This window comes from Condylostylus longicornis, unplaced genomic scaffold (genome assembly GCF_029603195.1).
Source record: "Condylostylus longicornis isolate FDR11 unplaced genomic scaffold, ASM2960319v2 ptg000135l, whole genome shotgun sequence".
Classification (NCBI taxonomy): domain Eukaryota; kingdom Metazoa; phylum Arthropoda; class Insecta; order Diptera; family Dolichopodidae; genus Condylostylus; species Condylostylus longicornis.
The window spans coordinates 8,191,882-8,215,809 of record NW_026578103.1 but is presented as its reverse complement, the minus strand read 5'-3'; the positions used below and the strand labels follow the sequence as shown (position 1 = coordinate 8,215,809).

General features: G+C 25.6%; 3 non-coding genes across 3 annotated transcripts; 1 reads left to right on the top strand and 2 right to left on the bottom strand.

Moving 5' to 3' along the window:
• The first annotated feature begins 754 nt into the window (after window positions 1-754).
• Window positions 755-828, top strand: Trnan-guu (transfer RNA asparagine (anticodon GUU)). The gene has a single exon. It is a non-coding gene; the product is annotated as a tRNA-Asn (tRNA).
• A 3,775-nt stretch (window positions 829-4,603) lies between these two features.
• On the bottom strand, window positions 4,604-4,677 carry Trnai-aau (transfer RNA isoleucine (anticodon AAU)). Its single transcript has one exon. It is a non-coding gene; the product is annotated as a tRNA-Ile (tRNA).
• An 876-nt stretch (window positions 4,678-5,553) lies between these two features.
• Window positions 5,554-5,626, bottom strand: Trnaf-gaa (transfer RNA phenylalanine (anticodon GAA)). Its single transcript has one exon. It is a non-coding gene; the product is annotated as a tRNA-Phe (tRNA).
• Between the last annotated feature and the right edge of the window lie 18,302 nt (window positions 5,627-23,928).

The window sequence follows — 23,928 nt, the reverse complement described above, 5'->3', positions numbered from 1 at the left end:
TAACCTTACATGTTTGTAATTTAAACAAGAGATATGTAGTTCGTAGTTTCACACGATTAAAAATGCTTTCAGATAACACAACTGTAAGAGCTTTTAATAGTTTTTATTTTGTTCTGAATGATCTCATAGGCGATATTCATATAGTAAACCTACTACATATAAAATGTTCATATTACAAAAAATTTACTTCATCTTTGTAATTCGTTGTATATTACTATACCTCCTCATCAAGTCCCATTTGGTTATTATGGCATTTTAAAAAATGGCACATAATAAACTAAATCTGATGTCATATATGTACCATAGTCTATAAAAAAAAAAAAATGTTTTTTATATAAACTTACAACTCCATTTGGAATTAACTTCACAACAACACTGACCATAAGCTCTTGATAACCAGTGATTTTGTTTTTTAATAATAATTTTTAAGCTTTTATAATCAGCTTTATTAGTTTTTGTTTGAAAATTATTTTATGTATTAGCACAGTGCTACTTCGTTAGTTAAACGAATAGAACATTGTTGCAATTCTATAAGTTCTATGAATAAAAAAAAACAAAATAAAAACAAAAAATAATAAGCTTTTTAAATTCATGATTTCAATGTTTTGTTTACATACTCTTCTATTCCATATTAAAATTTAATAAAATGGCCTATTAAAAGTGGAATTATGAAATGATTAAATACAGATTTTATAGTTGTAGAACAAAAAACAAAATCATAATCACCAGAATTGTTGAATATAATAGTTTATATGCCTTCGTGGCGCAATCGGTTAGCGCGTTCGGCTGTTAACCGAAAGGTTGGTGGTTCGAGTCCACCCGGGGGCGATTATTTTTTTTGGATTCATAAAACTATAAAACTATAAAACAAAAATTTTATATTTAAATTATAGTAAGTAGCTATTTACTTTCTTTAAGTTCGATAAAACTTGAAATTGAAAAAAATAAAATAAATCATTTTAATAACTTAGAAACTTAATTCAAAATCTTGTGGTTTGTCAAATGATATTAATATACATGAAATTGACACTTTGAAAACGTTTTTGTATAAACGCAATATTAAGAACGAATAACACAAAATTGACTCTTAAGACACCAAATTGGTTCCATCAGCATAAATCCAGGACTGCATTTACCGCAGATCTTAAAGAACAAGTGATAGGTCAATTTTTTTAAATCAACTTATCGTATTATACTCGTAATTTATCAGGTATCAATGATCAGGTAGTATAATCTTAGTAAAACCTATTATGTGTCCAAATATATATTTTCCATATAATTTCTTGTCAACACAATGTCATTGATATGAACTATAGTGTGAGGTCCGGTCTAATTTTTCCTGTAAATAAAATCTGAAGATATCACTAGCGTTCAATTATCCCAAGTGATACGTTTTTCCGTATGTAAATATGTCTGAAGACATTAATTCTTGGACCAGCTTGATGTTATGGAAATCTAAGCCTTTAACTTTTCGTAGATGTTATTTTTTAAACGGAAAATCAATAACCTTCTTTTACATTTTTGTTTGCAGTGGTGATATTCTTTTCTATTATAATGTTACTCTTTTGTGCTTGTAAAGTCGCATCATTTAAATAGCACGTTATACGAAATAAATATTTAACGGACGATAGGTTTCAGAGATCAATTTCGGCAATCTGGTATTATATGTTTTTACTTTCAAAAAAAAACAAATAGGAAACAAAAAAATTTTTAAATATTAATTTTTAACAAATAAAAAAAATTATTTTGTTTCGTTTTTCATTTTGCCTTTAGAAATTTTTTCCCTTTTTTTTATTTTATTTTATATTACATACTAATATTGAAGAAATAACTAGAAAACTTATAATAAACATATTCCATTTGCTTTTGAAAAACTTAATTAAACTTATAATACTCCAAGTTTTATACTTTCAAGTTTTTGAAAACTGCAGGTCTAAATATTCTTATTTATTCATATTAATATGAATTTGTATATTGAATTTGTATTTGTATATTTTTTCCAATTTTTCTCCTGACAAACGATTTCTATTATCGGAAAGAATTAATTTTAAGGAGGAAAAGCATCTTTCAACGCTTACTTGCGTAGCTGGAGTAGCGTGCACAATTTTTGCCAATTTTGATAATATTGATGATACAGCACGCTTCATTTCCCAATAGTGTAAGATATTAACACCAAAATTTAATCTTTCAGGTGAAAAATTTTCAATTTTTTTATATGCTTGAATTCGTTCAACAATATCGATTCTTTTACCAGATATCGTTTGCTAAATATTCGGCCATTAAAAATTCTACATCATTAACGTCACACGCATTTGAAGAGCTTGACCATTCGAAATTTCTTGATTATTGTGAAACAAACATATTAGGTGAACATGATGATTCACTCAGTTGGGATTCAGATGTCGAATTTTCTAACCATACACTGTAATCATACACTTTTTTTAAATGCTCAACGACTATTTGTTTATTTTCAAATTTTAAATAATAGTTAAATCGCGGGTCTAAATATAAACAAGCTAACATCGTCTTATTTTCTAAAAGATCCTTTTCTCTTTTTTCTATAATTTTTACTAGTGTTTTTGATAATATATGGTGATTTTGCTTAACTTTTACCTTCATCTCAATCCAAATTTTATAAAAATCACCAATTGGAAGTTGCTTTTTCTGTAGTGCCATTGTTGCCTGCTTTACAGGCTCGGACACCTCAATAAATTCTTTTGCAAACTCCCAATTTTCAGTATCAATTTTGAGATCAGAATATATATCTTGATGACGAATGCAGTAATCTTTTAATTCCAGTAATCGTGAAACCATGTCAAATGACGAGTTCCACCTTGTAGAAGTGTCTATTATTGGCTGTTTCAATTTATTTTGGTTAATGAGACCTCTGTGTGTTGGCGTACATAACTTTATTGCTATTATTATGTAGTATATACTAATTTTTCCTTTGAGTTGCAAATCTTTTAGCAAGTCAGTTATACAAAGTTGAATTGTATGAGCTGCATAACGAACGGTATTTACTAAAAAGTGCTGCTTCCAAGGGAAACTTATATTATGTAATTTTGTGTTATTATCATCGTCTATTCGGATATTGTTATTGTCTTCTTCTTCTTCGCCATCAAAATCATCCAATTCGTCACTCACTGTTTCCAAATTTAAAAGAAAACTTGCTTTAAGCATATTCCTTCCATTGTCTGTTGTAACTGAATACACTTGATCTATAGTTAGTTCATATTTTTTCAAATTTTCTAAAATTATATTTTTAATATACTCAGCGCTATGGCTTCCATTCATTTCAACCATTCCTATAGTATATATCTCAATTTCAGTGCCGTTTATAATTTGTATATTTATACCGAGAACAGATCTGTTAAGTCTTCTAACCTCATCAAGCTTGTTGGCTTCAAGCAAATTAATTTATTTTTCAAATTTAAAGTTACATTTTTTCTTAACATTGAGGTGGACAAGTTTATTTCTTTTTTTAAATTTGTCATTGTAACATTTAATTCTTTCAGCATAGGACCCACTAATTGTCGAAATGCTTGCAAATTAATCAAATTAAATGAACAGACACCATTAACTATCAAATCAACAAACGCTTTTTATACCCTGCACTTCGTGAAGGGTATATTAACTTTGGTATGGAGTTTATAACTACTTGAAGGAGTCATCTGCGGTATGGACATATATATATATATTCTTGCTCAGCGTAAAATTCTGAGTTGATTTAGACATGTCCGTCCGTCCGTCCAATCGCACGATAACTCAAAAACGAATAATGCAATCGACACCAAATTTTCACAAGTTGTTTCTTTTGTGCCATGGACGAACCCAATTGTTATTGGACTAATTCGGACAACGGGCTCAGGTAGCTGCCATACAACTCAAAGAGTTTATTTTAAATATTTCAAAAACTAATAAAGGTACAAACATAAAATTTTGTATACTTGTGTCCAATTATATTGTACATATGCTCTAAAAATTTTAATGGGATAGCTGCACCAGTTCGGGTAGTTGCCATACAACTTCAAAGGCAAATTTTTTATATTTTTTATATTATTTTTCCGAATATAAAAAATTTGCTGTTGGAGTTGTATGGCAGCCACTTGGACGGACGGACGGACGGACATGTCTAAATCGACGCAGAATTTTACGCTGAGCAAGAATATATATATATATGTCCATACCGCAGATGACTCCTTCAAGTAGTTACAAACTCCATACCAAAGTTAATATACCCTTCACGAAGTGCAGGGTATAAAAATATAAGAAATTTTGCAATAGACGAAATGAGAAATAAGCAAATTCTTTTTCTCTTTTCACGAGATTTTTTTCTTCTTTTCAATTTTACTTCCCCTACTGTAACAACAATATCAAGTGAGAAAAATGATATATGTATTTTTAACACGCAATACTATTTAAATGGTAAAAGGCTCTTAAAAAATAGAATAAAAAACAAACAAGCTGTTTTTCGCTGCGGCTGTATATTCGCTTCATTATTTTATTTGTGTATTGTATCATACGCAACAAAATGTGAGCGATCAATAAATAATAAAATTTCAAACAATGATTTTTTTATATTAAAGGAGATAAAAAAAGTAGTTGGCCCATGGGAGGATCGAACTCACGACCTTCGCGTTATTAGCACGACGCTCTAACCAACTGAGCTAATGGGCCAGTTGTTGAGTTACTCAAAAAAAGTTATTTTTTATATTTGCAATCCGAAATCAAATTTAATAAGTAAATGCATAAAGACCACAATTAAATAAAACTGGAACTGCAATTCTTATAATAAATGGAAAGTAGAAATATACTGTCTGCATATCTTAAACGTGTTTTTGAAACTGTAAATAAGAATAAATTAATACATTTTTATTATTTTATCATATTAGGATCAAGAAGTAGGAAATACTTTAAAATCAATGTTTTTGTTAACATGAAGACGTATGTGAGTAGTATAAGATTAATTATAACTGCCTGTACTTTTCTATTCATAAATAAATGTTACTAATTGGAAAAGTAATGGAGAAACAAGTAAGAAAACTAATACGATCACATATTTATCTAACAAATTTTAAATATTAAACAAGCAAATTACGACACATAATAATCTAATAAGCAAATATGCCAGCACCTCCAACCATATTGTCAACGAAACTTTTTCTATTCAAAATTAGAATAAGTTTCGTTAAGTACAGATAAAAATCTAGATAAGAAAAAAGAAATATTAAGTAAGGATGCTATATGATTTGCTAACTTAAAATAAACAAATATGCCTATTACGAGTAGAACGTAAGTATAGAATGTGTTCAAGTTTAAAAAAAAAATTATTTTAATGCTCTCCTTTAAATTCAACGATAACGTTTCTAATGAACAAGAACCGTAAATTTTTTAGTATGACATATGAAAAATAATTTCGGAAGCAATCATAATTTATGTAATCTCAAATATTGGCATTATTAGCTATGTGTCTAATGTATGTCATTGTTAATTTCAAATTGTATACTATTCTTTTAATTAGAATTTAAAAACAAAAAAAAAAAACGTTTTGAATGCCGAAACCCGGGATTGAACCGGGGACCTTTAGATCTTCAGTCTAACGCTCTCCCAACTGAGCTATTTCGGCACATGATACAAGCTGATATTATCTTGAACAAATTTCAATCTTACTTGTTCTCTTTCATTAACATTGTAATTTTGAATTTTAGTACATAATTCATAGCGCGAGGCAATTGAAATAATTACCATTTATAATTTAATCTTTCAATTAAATTTCAAGTTTAATATCAAATAAAGATTTTAACAAATCTTTTGAAAAACAAAATAATCTTATTTAAATATTAAATATAAATTATAATCGAAATATAAATGAATTTAATAATTCAATAATATTCAAATTTAAATACTACCCCATATTTTTCCCCCACATTCGTCTGAATCTTAACTTATTTTGCTTCCACTTTATTATATTCACAGATAATTCAAAATATGATAAACACACACTTTGAAAATTTAAAATGGTAATTGAAAATAATTGCCAAAATCTTTTTAATAAACATTTTATAATATTTTTGATTTTTTAATGAATATTATTAAAGATGAAAACAAAAAATCCTTAATTTTCAAAATATGTATGTATTTAAGAACATATTCGAACCCACAAGCATTTAAATACGAAAATCATCCTATATATACAAAAGTTCAAACACTCATTCGTACGATAAATTGGAATTGAATATTTGGAGTATTTTATGAAAATTAAACAGCTTATTATTCATTTATTTTATTCAAATACCTTACGATATAGATAACAATAAGCATTTTCAAAAATAATCATACACACATATATAAAAATTTAATCGAAAAAAATATTTTTCATTTAATTCCCATTAATATTCAAAAATTATTTTAAAAGGATTTTTTTTTCCGTTTTATTGTTATTTTTATTAAAGCTCATTATTTCATATAATTATTATTATAGTTGAAAATAAAAAATAAACACAAATAAGTAAGGGAATTTTCCATTCCTCCATGGTTTTCCATCAGGAATATCGTAAAAGAATATTTTATTTTTTAATTAAAAAATCAAAAAATAAATAAACAAACAAAAAAGTAAAACGATTTTACGAGTCAATGTGTGTGGAATCAATGAAAATATCAGTTAAAAAAAAAATAAAAGAAAAAAACCAAAATGAAATAAAATAATTTTCAATAAAAAGCGAAAAAAAAAAAATGAAGTAAGTATAAAATTCAAATAAAAATTACTTTAGAAGTTTCTTTCCTTTTTTTTACTTCTGTAGATTCAAGGATAATAAATAAGGATAAAATATAATATTACTTCAACCATCTCTATAAGAGTAAACAAAAGGGCTGTGAAGGTTTACATATACATATATGCATATATATATACAGCATGTATGTACACACCAAATAAAGAAAAAAATTTTTTATACAGTAGAACACGCTTATATGCGCACTTTGTTTTTGATAAAATTTTTGTGTGTTCAAATTCGTGTTGTGCCAATAATCCATTTTCCTCTGACAAAATGAAATTTTTTTTTATTAACTTCGTAGCTAATGGAACAATGTGTACACTGTACTTAGAATGGATTTCTTTTATTATTGAACATTAATTTATATTTTATACAATTAACGCTAGATGCCCCACCGTTTAATGTAGTTTAATTTAAAAAAAAAAAAATTGTTATTAAAATATTCCTTATTTTGTTTTTTTTTGTGCTTATAAAAGTTTTGTGTCATCAAGCGAATTAGATTAAGTTTTGCAAAAGGTAAGGTAAAATTAGAAAAAAAATAATATGTGGGAACATGCAGTACGAGATTTATTTAATGAGTTTTGCTTATATACACAATATATGTATATATATATATATGTACGTCTTACAGTAAATCGTGTTCGACTGTATACTAAGTATTCATGAAAAATAAGGCAAACTGCCACCATCCACGAATGCAAATCACCGAAATTATAGTTCAAAAAATTCAAGTAAGAGTCGAGGAACCGAAATCGTTTTAAGAGTTGAAGTGGAAATTGACATCATAGTTGAAATCGAATTGAGAATTGAATTCAAAATTGGAATCGTAGGCGAATTCAAAATTAGAATTTGAGTAACAATCAACTTCGGGGTCGAAATTTGCTAGTTACATGGCATTTATTATTTTGAAATTTATTTTGAAGAGTTCAAAGAAAAGGAAATTAAAATATTAAATTCGATGACATTAAAATCTATATCCATATTAAAAGTTTAAACTTAATTCATTCTTTTCTCATTGAAAATCAGTAATTTTAATGTGTTTGAATTTATTTTTGTCTATGTTTTTTGCTCATGACATGAGTAACCACAATTATTATTAATTATTTATTTGAATTAGCTAGGGTGCTAATTACAATATTATTATAAATAAATATTTAAAACACAAACGTTAATGGGGGAACAAAATTTCAGTGAAAGTCATACATGTAGGTTTTTAAATCACAAAAAATAACTCACATACGGCAATCCTAATTTCAAAATAACATACTATGTGTAGACATACGAAATCACAATATACTCATTACATGTATAATCGGCATATATGTGATACTCCCAGCCTTCAAACTTTTTACCGACGTTCTTAAACCATGATTTCTTTCATTTTATTTGTTTACATATGTGCATAATATTATATACAAAAATAGTTAAGTACATATACGTATTATGTATGTACAATTTTTTTTTAAAAATGTTATTTCCAATTGACTTGAAAAACATTACACAATAAACAGTAGAAAATCAAGAACAAAAAAAAAATTCAAATTTAACAGGAAAAACTTTGAAATTACTTTCTACCCCCTCTCCTCTACTTACTTTCTACCCCCTACTCTAAAAAAAAAAAACAATAAGAAAATGTTTTGAAAAAGACAAAAAAAAAATCTGATAAAAAGAAAAGGAACCTCTCGAATTCTATTTAAGCCCTCTTACAATATAACGGTAAATTACTTTTTGTCGCAAATTGTGATTATTTTTCGCGATTTTACAATAACAATAACAAAAATAAAAAATATCAGCAAAAAAAAACAAAAAATGATAAAAGAAATCGCTCAAGATAAAAATGACAATTTTGTTCGCTTCTCAAATGTTCCAACAAAAACTTTACATGAATAAATTTTCACATATTATGTATGTATGTAAATTTTATCATAAGTTATAGATACATGGAATATGTATTTGGCATTACAGGATGTCTTTTAATGCAAATACTTTTAGCTTCCACGGCATTCAACACAAAACTAAAATTCGCTAAATTTTATGTACGGTGATCATTTTGAGGAAATGCTTTTGAATTCACATTTAATCGTTCTATTTGTTCGCTCGTATCTAATAATTTTGGCCGATTGTTATAAAATAATTTTAAACACTTACAATGTACTATAACAAGACATACGTTTTGTCATAAGAAAACATTAATCTCTGATAATTTGAAGATCGCATTGCACGAAATATTTACATTTTAGCAAAAATAAAATATTGAATCCCGAATAAAAAGTAGTTTTCTTTCAATACATCTAAAAATTTAAAATCACTATTTCGGAAAAATATCAACATCTTCAATAAACATTTTTGACGGACAGTTTTAATTCTACTAAATTCTCATTTGCAAAACATTAATTGCTGTCATAATTCAAGGATATTTATAATTCTAATGAAAGTTAAGAAAAAATATAGTTGACTATGTCAACTCTGTTATACCCATACGAATTTGTTATCCTATGCGCGAGCAAATATGTTATTAAGCTGACTATGGGACAGACTATGACTTTAAGTTGCCATATTACCATATTAATTTATGCACATTTTCAGTACTGTACTTTCAATATTTTCTAGGATATTTTCTAGTAACTACCACAAGAAATCAAGAAATTTCAACGAATTTTATCACACATAACAGTTCTAGTAATACATTAACTTTCACAAAATTTTTATATTATAGCTCCAATAATTTCTAAGATAATGCCAAATAACTTTTAGAGTTATATTGCAGCTATCACTAGTGTTCATAAGATCTCAAAAACTTTTAATGAGTACAGTACAACTGCTATTTTACCATATTTTATATTGCAAAATTTCAGTACTATAGGTTAAACGGTTTTTAAGATATAGCCAAATAACATTTTAAGTTGTATGGCAGCTCCCAGAAGGAGTCAAGCGATTTCAATGAGTCTTATCAAACACAATGGTGCCAAATAAATTTTGAAGTTGTATGGGAGCTACCTGAGCCAGTATATCGGTCATGTCCAATTTAGATAGAGTTCTGGCATTTACTGTAATAAATCATTTGTGAAAATTTGGTAAGGGACGGACAGTCAAAACTAAATCGACTCAGAATTTAATCCTGATCAAAAACATACACTTGAGTGTATACCTCAGACCATTATTTCGTAGCGTTACAAACGGTAAGGCAAATTTAGTATACCCTTCGAACATTTGCTCGTACGGGTATAAGAACATTCGTTCGTACAGGTATATAATTAGTATACTCTCGAACATTCGTTCGTTTTGGTATACAAGTATGTAATTACAAATTTCTATTAATATTAAGCAAAATATAAGTACTTACGAAAAAATTAATTTTGAAAAAGTTAAAATTTACTATTAAAATGCATTCAAATAGTTTCTCACGTCACTCCTTATTATAGTTTGTGAGTATTAATAAATGCCGAAAGTCATAGAAAAAAATTTCATATATAAAAAAATTTCTCAAAATTTCAAAAGTTGTAGTTTGCACCCTCATTTTGGACACAAGAGCAGACTAAAAATATGCAATCACATTAAATACAAAATATGCAGTAATAATACTCGTAATGCATAAATAAAACATAAATCAATCGGTAGTTAAAGTCTTAAAAAGCATGTTATAAGTTAAAGGTACACAGAAAAAAATAAATTTAGAAGTTATAATAACAAATTGAATAAAATGTAACAAAAGTCGAGGTTAATTCAAAAAATTATACATATATGTATATATGACGATGCCTATTCTACACCTACATACACGCTTTCATTATGTACACGATTTTATTACAAAATATCAAATTTGCATATATGCAAATATTTTTTTGTACATTATAATAACAGGTATATGTTTGTATGTACAACCATGTGCCATTATTGTTATTTACTTACATACATATACAATTTATATATGAATTTTATATTATGGTATTATTGTAATACAAACAACACATGTATGCGTATTTGTTTGCTTATATTTTTGTTTTTATTGTTATTAAAAGCATCTTATGTGTACTATCTTCAAATTTTCAATTTATTCAGTGTAAATATTGTTGAGAATGAATCGAAATCGTTAATATTATGTACATATGTATGTATATATAGAGATGATATGATTCGTTTTCACTTTTTTTATTTTCACCATTTTATTTTTTTAAGCCGAATTTTCAACTTTTTTAAAATTTATATTAGGCATTCAAAGTCTATATAAATACACAAAACTTGATTCTCTCCAAATTGATTTTCAAAAATTTCAGTTTTTTTTCTTTCTGTATCTTTTTACTATATATAATGAAAAAAAAAAATTCTTTGTATTTTTGCTGTTTTTTTATTTTCGTTATCCTTTCAAAATTGAATTGAGTAAAAGGAAATAATGTATACGTTATAAGTGTACCTCTAAAATTTCCATATGTATATACTATAGAATTTAGATTATAATATTTTAGATCGTTTTCTTAGAGGGAATACGTTATTCCATTCTACAATATTTAAATACAAAAGATAAGAAAATAAAATTAAATTTTCATATAAAGTTGAGAAAATTTCATTCATATTATATTTTCGCATAAATTTAAAAACTTAAATATGAAACTATAAAAACTAAAAACTATATTATAAAGGTTTTTAAACAAAGGTGTGCAAATTCTCTTCATATTTTCTTAATTTTTTTTTTTGAAAAATTTTGGAAAACGAGCTTGAATCATTTCAACACGAAACTGTGCAGAAATCGGATGACTCCATCTAAAAAATAACCCAGGTCCAACTTAGACAGTCCCATAACTCTACTATAAAGTATAGCATACTAAAGCTAAAACTCCTTCTTTAACTAAAAAATTTCTTTATATAATCTCCCCCCCCCCCATTAGTCTTACCAGGTCTGAAATCTGAATTGTAAAATGAATCTCCCGAGGATGTGGAATATTTAAACCACATTACGGAATTAGTGCCTTGACCTATACCATACCATTTTGATATACGTTAAGGCATTGATTACTGAAATTTAATTTCTCTATTGCATTGCCCTAAAATGCAATTTAGGGTAATTTATCAAAAACTATAAATTTTTGAAATTGAAATTGTAGAACTCAAAATTAATAAAAACCAAAAATTATTACACATTACATTTTATTAGGACCATTAAAGTCTTGACATGGAAATGGTTTTTGTGGCCATCGAAATGGTTTTTGTGTGATTGTATAGTACAAACAGAGTTTCAAAAAAAAATATCGTATTAAATTATCGAAATAAAGAAAATTAAAAAATATGAAGAGGTAAAAATTTTGATTTTTACTAAAGTTTGAATGTTTGATTTCCCGAAAGTACAATCTCTGTACCTCCAAAAGCGTTGAGATATGACACCAAGTTCTGAAAAAAAATTTTACTCAATTTTGAGTCCCTAAATGGTGGTATATATTAAGGCACTGAACCCTACACTTTTAAAAATATTATTAAAAAAAAAATGTTCTCTTTTTGATTTCAAACATTTTAAGAAAAAACTTATTGTTTTAATAAAAAACTTTTCAGAACTTATAGTGCCGCATTGTATTTTCTACTGAAAACATTTGCACTACTTAACATACACACATTTACAAACATATATATTAGGAATGTAAATGCATTAATAATTTTAAAAAAAACTCTTAGAAAAAGAAATCAATGAGAGAATGCGTTTAATATATTTTTAATTCCCAATATAAAATCGTAAATTTTTGTTAACTTAACTCTCACGCCTTCCCTATTCTTATGGAATAAAAGAAAAGTGACACGCATCCTGAAGAAACGTATTTTCTTTGCACCTCAATCCACCCTCACAAAACCATTATTATCATATAGTGTCTTTTTATTCATTGACGTACCCTAAAAATATACATTTTCCATTTTTCTATTAGAAATTCTTTTATTTATAGTTATGTGACTTCAAATTGAAGTGAATTTAATTTAAAAAAAAAAAACAAACAATTTTCCTTATACGAGTACATATAATGTACATATTTATGTACAAACATATACATTCTAATATACACATAAAAATATATGAGTACATATTAAACAAATCGAAATACTTTGTAATCCCCAATGATAAAAAATAGATAATATTAACTAGAAAATGAAGAAAAAAAAATTCTCTTATTCCCCCCTCTCGATTTCAGTTCTCTATATATTCAATTCACAAGCTATATATATATATATATGTATTTCTATCTTCTTTATATATCTACTTAATAAACCAATTGGGAAATACCACATGCCATTACCATTTCCAATATTTTCTTATACCCTACAAATACTAGAAGAATCTGTACAATTCTATTTGATTTTTTTTTTCCAATATTTATTCAAATCTTTGTGGAAATTGAAAATTTATACACTTAAAAATCAGATATGGTTATCAGAATTTTATAAGTCAACATTTCAAAATTTAAATTTAAAATAAAAATGAAATGAAACAAAAATCCAAAAAAAAAAAAGATAAAGTTAAGAAACTTGTACATAAACGACTAGAATAATATTAAAGAAAAATATCCTTATTTATGTGCCATACATTAAAATCTCAACTGTCCTCAATAATTTAATTAAATTTTTTTTTGCAATAAAATAAATTAAAAAATTTTTGAATTTTAGTTGATATTTGAATTAAAAAATATTAATAAATCAAAATTTATTTATTATACTTGTTACACTTAATATCAAATTTAACATAAAATTTTAATATTGTAGGCACTTGCTCTATATAGCTTATGCATTTGCAAATTCAGTATGTATTTAGATTATAAGTCTCCTATCACACCTTTCTAGGAGAAATTTTCATAAAAATCTAAATCGATACCTGAATTGTAACATTCGTAACCAAGATTTATGAATGAAACAACATATAGTGACAGGATTAAAGTAAACTAATTTTGTACATTTCAGTCAGTGCCACAAAGTTTTTAAATATTTCCTTTAATATAATGATTGTATAGCTGAACATGAAGATAACATAGTCTTTAATCTTTAAAAAAAAAGCAAATTGATCAATCGGTCAAAATGCGCAAATGATGAAAAAGTGTTTCTGGATGTAAAGAATTCCCATTTAGAGGCCATAAAATCGTACAACTATATTTTTAAAGCATTTTTAAACGGCTCAAAAATTCTTACGCCAATCAGTTAGAGTCTATAGGAATAATATATGTTGAATATGATAACAAAATTATTTCATTTTTCAATTAATAAATTTTTTTTAAAATAATTTGAATCTATTTGAAATGATCAAATATTCCTCAAAGCACAATATTTATTCAAACTACTTTATCCTATAAAAAGCCACTTATCTCCAGTTAAAAGCAATTTAACACAATATTAACTTTTTACATAGATTTATATGAAAAAATTAACTTCTGACTGCTAAAAACACACTTCAGTTTCCTATTCTTAACCCTTTGCACTCCAGCCTAGTAATGCATAGAGGCCACCAGCAACTCCAGCACTATATTAATTCCAAATACATACATCATAGGTATAGAAGAAAAATGGAGTCGTTTCAATAAAACAAAATTTTTATTTCGTACCTATTTTTAAAAAACAAAACATATTCTAACTTATATTATAAAACAAAAAATTTTTCCAAAGAAATGTCGCTTCCCGTAATATTACTCCATACATCGCCCTCTACAGTTTGTGTATCTTCGTCTTAAATCAGATTCAATAATTGCAATTCTTCTTTTTTTTTCTAACTACTATTACGTCGCTATCTGTCTAATTCTATTTCACTTAAATCGTCGGCAAGCAACGCAAAATCGAGTTCATATTCCACATCATCTTCACAACTATCGTCAAAATTTTCGCATTCCATCTTCACTACACGAAGGGTTATAACGTTATGAATGTAACGAAATAGACTTAAATAGAGCACTTTTTACTCTTATTACAATCTAAGCATAATAAACGCATCATAAACACTATAAGATAAGCACAGACTATTTTGCTTACCTAAATGTTAAGGATGCCGAGACAACAAAAAAAAACCATGTCGCCGCTACGGTGACAGCGGGTTTACTATAAGCTTTCTAATGCCGCAAATACGACGACAATGGAGTGCAAAGGGTATAATTAAATTACGTTTTTAAGTATTAATGGCATATGATTCCCATTTTACTAATTCCAAAATTTAATTTCTCTACTCTCATACTCTTTGCTTTCTGCCTTCCAACTTCTCCCTTACTGAGTTTTGTTCTCAAATGTACTCCATGCCTCTATACAAAAGTTTGCAAATCACTAAAATAACAAATATTCTATAAATTTTTACAAATAAACTAACATTAAGCATATTAAATAAATTACTTTGCAAAATTATTTAAATATAAACCAAAATCATTTCTCAAAAATCTAAATAACATAATATAATAATAATACGAAAATATTTTAAGTATTCATTAGAAAATCAAATATTAAATAAAAATTTCAATTTTCTAATATACGAGTATTACCACAAAATAGAAATAAAAAATATTGAATTTGAATCGATCACTTTTAATTACTTTTTTGGAACTTATCTTTTTGATATTCCGTATATACATATTATAGTGCAATATTGCAATTTTGCTCCTACAAACTTGCCATTCAATTGCAAGTATTTTTAAAATATTACTTGGAACCCGAAAATTTACTAGATCTATAGGCATTATTAATGATACAAAGATAATATTGCAAAACAGAATTTATTATTACTTATATGCAAATACTTTAAACTAGAAAAACTTAAATAAATAAAATATATTAAATATTTTTTTTAAAAAAATCCTCCTTTTGTTTACAATTAATTCTATTTATAGAGAATCTTTTATTATAAATGAAAAAGTTTCATTGAACTTTAAGCCAAATTACATATAAAGGAAAAACTAGAATAAGTAGAGTTGATCGTAACTACTTTATGATAACCATACGAATGAAGGATTTTAAACGTTGTATTGTAATTGTCACACGCTATTTAGAATAACGCTATTTGATATAGCGCTGTAGCTTCAATAATTCCTAAAATATTTCACCAAATAATTTCTATGACAGTTACCATAAGGAGCCATGCAATTTCAAAAAATTCTATCACATATAACAGCCCAAATAAAATGTTTGTTTGTACGAAATTTTAATACTGCAATTTCTAAAATTTCTGAGATATAGGCAAATAACTCTTAAAGTTGTTGGGCAACTACCCAAACTACTGCTCATAAAAATGATTCCGACATTTACTATTATAAATCACGTATTAAGTTATCGGATAGATGGACGGATACACCATGAATTCGACGCTGATCAAAAACATGCACTTATGACTATATCTCAGAACATTATTTCTTACAGATACAAATAGTAAACCAAATTTATAATACCCTAGTTCGAAAATACGTTCGTACTAGTACAAAAATAATAATAAAATAATACATAATTTTTATAGTAACAATATTTTTCTATTATCATTCACCTAAAGTTCGTTGAATCCATTCCCACATAATAAAAAAAAATTACATACATACATACATATATTTATAATAATTTTTATATTCTTTTAAATAAAATATTCTATACATACATATATGTGTATACACATATATGAATGCAATTTTCTTATAAAGAAATAAAATTGCACGTGCATAATATTATGTGTAGGTAAAAGAAAAATTAAACAAATTTTCAAGGACTTCACTTTAAAGTTTCATTTAATTAAAATTCTATTTAAATTATTCAAATAAAAAAAAAAAAACAAAATTAAAAAGAAAATTTTATAAATTTTTTTTATTTTTTGCATAAAATCATTTTATCAAGTAAAAGTTCAAGTACAATACCAAATAATATTTTGCTTCATAACAAAACTAATAAAAATTTTTTTTTTTTGTATCTTTTGTACAATATTACAAAAGATTCTCAAAAAGTTGTTAAGTTTTTATTCAAAATTTTTCATAGGAGCTGGGAAACCTTTGCCTAATGGAAGAAATTCGTGCAAAGCTCTCAATACGCATGTTAATCATTTTGTAATACAGATTATGCATAATTCTAATATTCTACTGTAACAAAATTCGCCCTCATCACCTTAATTTTCTATCAAAACAGTAGTGATTCGCACACTTCGTTTAGCTAAATTCAAAATTGTAATCTGTTAAATTCAATTGATATTCAAGAATTTAAATTGATTTACATAACAGATTTTTATTCAAAAGAGAATACGGCCCAGCCATGTTGTGCTATAGTCGGCGACGACTGATAATTCCAGCGGAAGTACAATATAAGAGTTATATGAGCTATAAAACTTGTATTCTTTATAATAAACATGTTCGTTTATTTTCTGGTTATCAAATCATTAAACTTTCACATAATTTCAGATAAAACTAATTAAAATTAAAAATTACAGAAAATAAATTAATAGTTTACATATACAAAAGATCCAAGACCAAAAGTTTAATATAATTTTTGCATAAATATTAATTGTATTTTTAAAATTTTTAATTTTTTCTAAATTTAATGGACCAACACTGTGTTGATGGACAAAAAATCTCATTAAATTTTTTTCTTAAAAATCACTTTATTTTATTATATTTAAAAATTACTCTTAACCTTACTTAACTTTATTCCACTTAAGATATTATTTAGTCGTTTCAGAACTTTTTCATTATCCTGTTATAATATAATAATAAACACAAGATGTGTTTATAATTATATTCAAAAAAACATATTTTCTTTTATATAAAAAATGAGTTTAAATAAAAATAAAAGAAAAATTGGAAACCACATAATTTATTATTTATAATATTAAAAATTTTTATAATACTTATAAAAAAAAAAAAACTCTCTTTCTATTACAAAAAACTAATAGAAATTTACTTAACTTTTTCATTCATCTTTTTCAATTGGTTTTTCATCCTATATATTATTATATAATATTATAAATTATTACAATATATTAAGGTAAAGAGATCACGTATGCATTCATAAAAATAAACATTACCATATACATAATGTGTATACAGTAAAACCTCGATTAACGTGAAAAATGCACACTAAATCATAATGTTAGTGATAACACTAAAATTTTGTTTAAATACAACATAAAAGTGAGGGGTTTGGCCAGAAATTAATAAAATTTAACTCTGTTTAAGAGATAATAAGACTTTTTTATTCAAAAAAAAATAAAGCAGAATCGGATTTGAAAGCCGTATTACTGTAACATGAAAAACAAGCTTTTTAAGAATAGATTATAATTCAAAAACGGCTAAATCATGCAGCACATGATCAATCACATTGATTTATGAATTCATTATAATATATGTATTCTACTAAATCCATACACATTTATTTAAGAAAAAGGTTGTACAAAAAAGAAATCCCTATTAAAAGACCTAAAAATGTAACTTTAGGTCTTACAGGATGTTTACTGGTCTTGAAATTCATGTGACTTAAAAAAAATATGTAAAATTGGCCATAGTTTTTCATGAATAGCTGCTTGCAAACTCATTTTTTACAGTGTAAATATAAAGTTATAAGCAAATCAGCCCCTTGTTTATGTTTAAATGCAAAATTATGTACTCGCAAAAATTTATTAACATTCATTCAGCTAATTCAATGAAAATTTTAGATTGTAATAACGGAAAAATGCATTTTTCAACTTCGTAGGATGCAACACGATCGGTGAACAAAAAAAATTACTTTATTTTTCAAAATTAACCATGTACAGCGTATTATGCTCTTAATCCTATTTTCAAAACATCAACAATAATAATTTTACCCAAAAGCAGGTTTTACGAGAATCTAACCGCAATTTTGTATTTAAAATTATTTTACTGAGTAAATCAAATTGACATTCGATAGAAATTATCTGCTCTTTCTAAAATACAAATTAAATCATATTTTAAGTACGAAAATCATTTTAAAAAATATCATGTAAATTGGGCTATTACTGTATTTATAAAATACAGTAGCATAATATAAAACTATTATCAAATATGCATAAATATTGTATTTTATTGTATTCTGCATGCATATAAGTAGGTACCCTTTGTGAATATTATATAAGAATAATAAATATAAATTTGTTATATAATATTCATATATAGCAAAAAAATACCCTTTTTAAATTATTTTTATAAAAAAAAAAGTTATCCTTTTTAAATAACGTAGTGTACTGCAATATTACAGTTTTTTGTTTTTTCTATTTTTAATTTTTTTCTCTATTTATTTTACTTTCAAAATCATTGGACAAAATTCATCACATCACAAATTTTATTTAAAATAATATTCTAAATTTACATTTAATGTATAACACTATAATCATGTATATGTATGTACGTATGTAGGTATATATATATATATATAGATCTTGGGTAATAAATAAGTTTTAGAAAAATGAAATTCAAAAGGATCATCAAGTTCAAATGAAAAGTTCTTCTTTTTACAAATTTTTATTTCTTTTTATTTTAAATTTTATTTTTCTGTTTTTTTGTTATTTTTTTTTAAATATCCCTTCTTTTACCCAAATAACTTAATTTTTTTAAACACACATACGTATCCATCTCAGTATGGCAAACATTACGAGTTTAATATAAATTTAGCATAAATTTGGGTGCCCTTATATTTTATTAAAATGTTCATATTATTCATAAACGTACATATCTAAATATATGTACATAGATAAATGTATTGTATATGAGAACTTTATAAGGAAAATTATTTTATATCGAAAGGTGAAACCGCATCAAAAAGCTGCTTCATTCAACATACATAATACATATATAATATATGTATGCAGACTATACACAAGTTGTGCATACAATATGTATACATTTTACACATACGTTATGATTTAATATACATAATATATTATGTAATATTTTAAATTTACAATATATTAAAAAAAATTCAAATTGGGGTTGCAAAATTTTTTATTTAAAATTTTTTAATATTACTTTGGTAATTTAATATAATTAAATTGTTGTCTAAAGTTCAGGACTATTGTAAGTTCAATTTTAACCAAAATTAGTTTTATCCATTACAGATTTCAATATACTTATGTATACAAAACAGGTTTACTGCTTTTGTTGATATTTTTTTTAACTCTTCCTCGAAAATGGAAATACCCAGATTCCAATCTGATCGAGTACTTGTGGCCGAAAATAAAACTGTCTCGCAAGCAACACTAACTAACAATAAGGAATTCTGGAACGTCTTCAAACAGACCTGGAGTGAAATTACACCAGAAGTTGCGTTAACCTTGTAAACATCAAATTCTTATTGGGAACAAAAGATTTACAACCAAATTATATTAAATTATTTTTTTGGGATTAAAAGATTTTAAGTTGAATATCCTAACAAAATATTTAAATAAAAATTAATACTGCTATTTCACTGACAACTCCAAAATTTGGCTTTTTTTTTCAGTTATACTCACTTTTCGCAGGAACTGTTGCAAATTTAGAAATCTTGTTGAAAAGAATTTCATTTATTTAACTTAGGCCTTCAATAATTAAATTTGTATATTTCTTAAAAGATATTTGTATGAATACATCGACAGGCTTACTGCCTGTTTTGTCTAGGAATATATAAAATCTGTAATGAGTAAAACTAATTTTGGTTATTCATCGACTTTAGTTGTATGTACAATCTAAATTTCATTAACTTTTTGTAATTGAAAAATTTTATATCCATATAAATATATCAAGACAGAAGTTCTGATTATTAAAATTAAAATAATTGATAAATATTGTTATTAATTGACACTTATAAAAAATTTAGTGAAATATGATTTAGATTAATTTTGATTCAAGGTGACAGTACATGAAGGTGTTATACATGTTACGTATTACATTGTATATTTTGTTGATATGCCCATATTTAAATACTTTAAGGCTACAGTAAATAATTCTAATATTCATACTTTCATATAAAACAATTAAATAATTCAATTTTATGAAGTTCATAATAATACTAATTAAATTCAATATGTAAATATGTATGTAAAAATTAAGAAAACCTATTTTTTAAGATATACATGTATGTATATAAAGTATATTTACTATTTCTCACATTACTATACAATAATTTTATAATTTTGCTATTCGTGAATATTTGAAATCTGAACTGTTTTGAATTAATATAATTTTAGTTTTGATAAATTCTTCAAAAAATTAAAATACATTGACAAATTCTGACATAACGTACATATATGTACATCAACAAGGTAGTTATAAAAAAGTTATAAGACTCAGACTTACAAGAACCTGGGTTTTTATAAATTTTAATATTTTGCTTTAGATTGTTAGGTATTTTCTTGTAAATTACTTACCAATGCTACATTACTTATCATTATCCCGCTTACATTGTACAATTTATAGAGCGAAACGCAAACGATTATGGTATGATAAAAAAATTTTAAAAATTATTCAAAGCAATCAAAATAGGGACAAAAAGAAATTGGTCTGAGGGAATTACCCATCATTAATTAAATCAAACTAATGAAATTACTCATTGACTGATTTTTCGGCAATTTCTCAATTTTTCTTTTGAACTGTAGTATCACAATAATGAAATGACTGTCAGATATAAATTGGACAGTAATTTCATTAAGGAATACTAAAAAAAAATTTAATATTTATAAATTTTTCTATTTAAAAATTTTCAACATGCTGTGTACCCAATAATACTCCTACATACCACCTGGTTTTACATATTTAATAAAATGTAATATTACCATGCAAGCAAGTGTCATAAAATTCTCATAAATATTAAATAGAGTATTTTAATAAATTTCCAGTTTTATAAAATTTTTCATACAAACTAATGTGAAATGGAAAAAACTTTAACCATATTTTTTCAGTTCATTTTATACTTGTAATAATTCTAACAATGAGAACTAGAGAAAAATTTAGGAGCAGTTGTACCCAGGCTAATAAAAAAATACCAAGAAAAAACAAAGGTTATTTAATATTTAATCTAATATGAAAGTAATTAAAGCCGTAAATTTTGTGAAATGAGCTTTACTTTTGGAACATAAATTTTTAAATGCAAAAAAAATTTATGCATTGAGACTTAAGAAAATTTTATTCATTATCTTTTAAAATAAATCTTTTTTGTAGTTAAGAAATATTAAATATTTCACATAAATCTTACTTTTATAGCTGAACTTTAAACTAGATATGTATATACTACATAATAACTAATTCTTAGGTATAAGATTCACCGTTAGATTCGAGAATTTCTCATTTTAATAATTAATTTTGAATTAAATTAAATGTCTTAAATTTGAAGAGATCTTTTAAATTAAATGTTTTAAATTTGAAGAGATCTTAAATTTGAAGATATTACTAGTCCAGCAATTTCCGAAAAAAATATGTGTTTTCAAAATTATATCGTCTAATTTCGACTCGAAGTTATGTGTGCACGTTTATGTGAACATTTTAAATATTCGTTTCAAACCTATATCTCTTTTAAAAATTCAGAAAAAATGTAGTGAACCAAAAAATAGGTTATAAGAAACTGGGAAATTTATAGAAATTGAAAGACATAGTTTTGGAAATCTTCCCCATCATATTTTTCAATTTAATTAAATTAAATGTTCAAATAGATTTATAACATATTTTTCAATCAAACAAATCACGAAAATGTTAAGTTTTCTGTAATATTTTGTTTGTGAATTAAAATGATAAAATTTCATAAAAAAAAAAACTAAAGTCCTCAAAATCTTATAAAAATCCACCTTCAAGCTATGACGAACAGAAATAATAAAAAAAAAACATTCTCCATATTGTTTGTTTTTTGTCCTATTTCATTTGATCTCAAGGAGTTTTCCACCAAATTTTACATGAATTGAGAAAATTGTTTTTATTCCCTATGAAATATTCTTATTTTTAATTTTGGTTATAAGATTGCCGTGGGTTGTTTTCATTAAATAAATAAAATAATAAATTTTGGCTAAAAGTAAACATTTAAGAGAAAAATAAAGTTATGCGACTTTTGATGGTTTTGTTGTGGAAAAATTTTGTAAAACTTATGAATTTTTTTTTTTACTTTACATGACATAGTTATGGAACATAGACCTATACGTTACTTAAGTGCATGACCTATTTTTTTATTATGGATAATTTTTGTGGAAGAGTATTGATGATAACATTCTTATATATGATTCTTATACAAGAAACGCATTTAGAAAATTATTTTTTAGATTATCTACGCTATTTCGATAGGTTCACAAACTTACGAGCTGTTTTACAAGCCTATCTAAATTATAAAGCCTTAAGATTTTTAATACTAAAAATAATGTTAAGACATTTGCATAGTCTCTACCTAATGAATTCATGTAAATTTTCAAACTACTTTAAATATTAAAAATATTTATGTTAAACAATCAAACTAAAAAAATCTGATGTGGTCAGCACATAACCGACCGCATTGTGTATTGTCTAGTTAAATGAAAGTGTTACAGAATATTATAAAAATGTCTGTTAAATACTTCATTCCAATTTTCAGGACATTAGTAAGCTTATAGTTAACATACTTAGAAAAATGTAAATTTGGCTCTTAGTAGAGTTTCGCTTTGTGCTACCCGAATTCCCTGAAATGCTCGCCAGTTAGTTTCGGTAACAACCAGAACTCAAATATCAAATTTCAAGAAATTCCATCAATTTGTTCTGTGGATATGGTGAAAAATGTAAAATCGGCCCGCAAATCAGTTCTTGAGCCCTGATCTTTCCAAAAAAGTTATATGTTCATTGTTTTAATATAAGGAATTCATATATTAAATTTCAATGAAATCGGTTGATTATTTCTCTTTATATACACAAAAGTGTATGTTTGGCCCGTAGTAAACGTCTAGTTGCCGATGCCTGATCTTTCCAAAAAATTTACATCTTCATTGTTTTAATACGGGGAATTCATATATTAAATTTCAACGAAATCGGTTGATTATTTCTCTTTATATACACAAAAATGCATATTTGGCCCGTAGTAAACGCCCAGTTGCTGATGCCTGATTTCTTCCAAAAGTTAGGAATGTTTGCGTATGATCGAGCAAAGCTTATGTATGAAGTTTCAAGTAAATCGGTTGAATACTTTCTTCAAAATGGTGAAAAATGTAAAATTGGCCCGCAAATCCATTTTCGAGCCCTGATCTTTCCAAAAA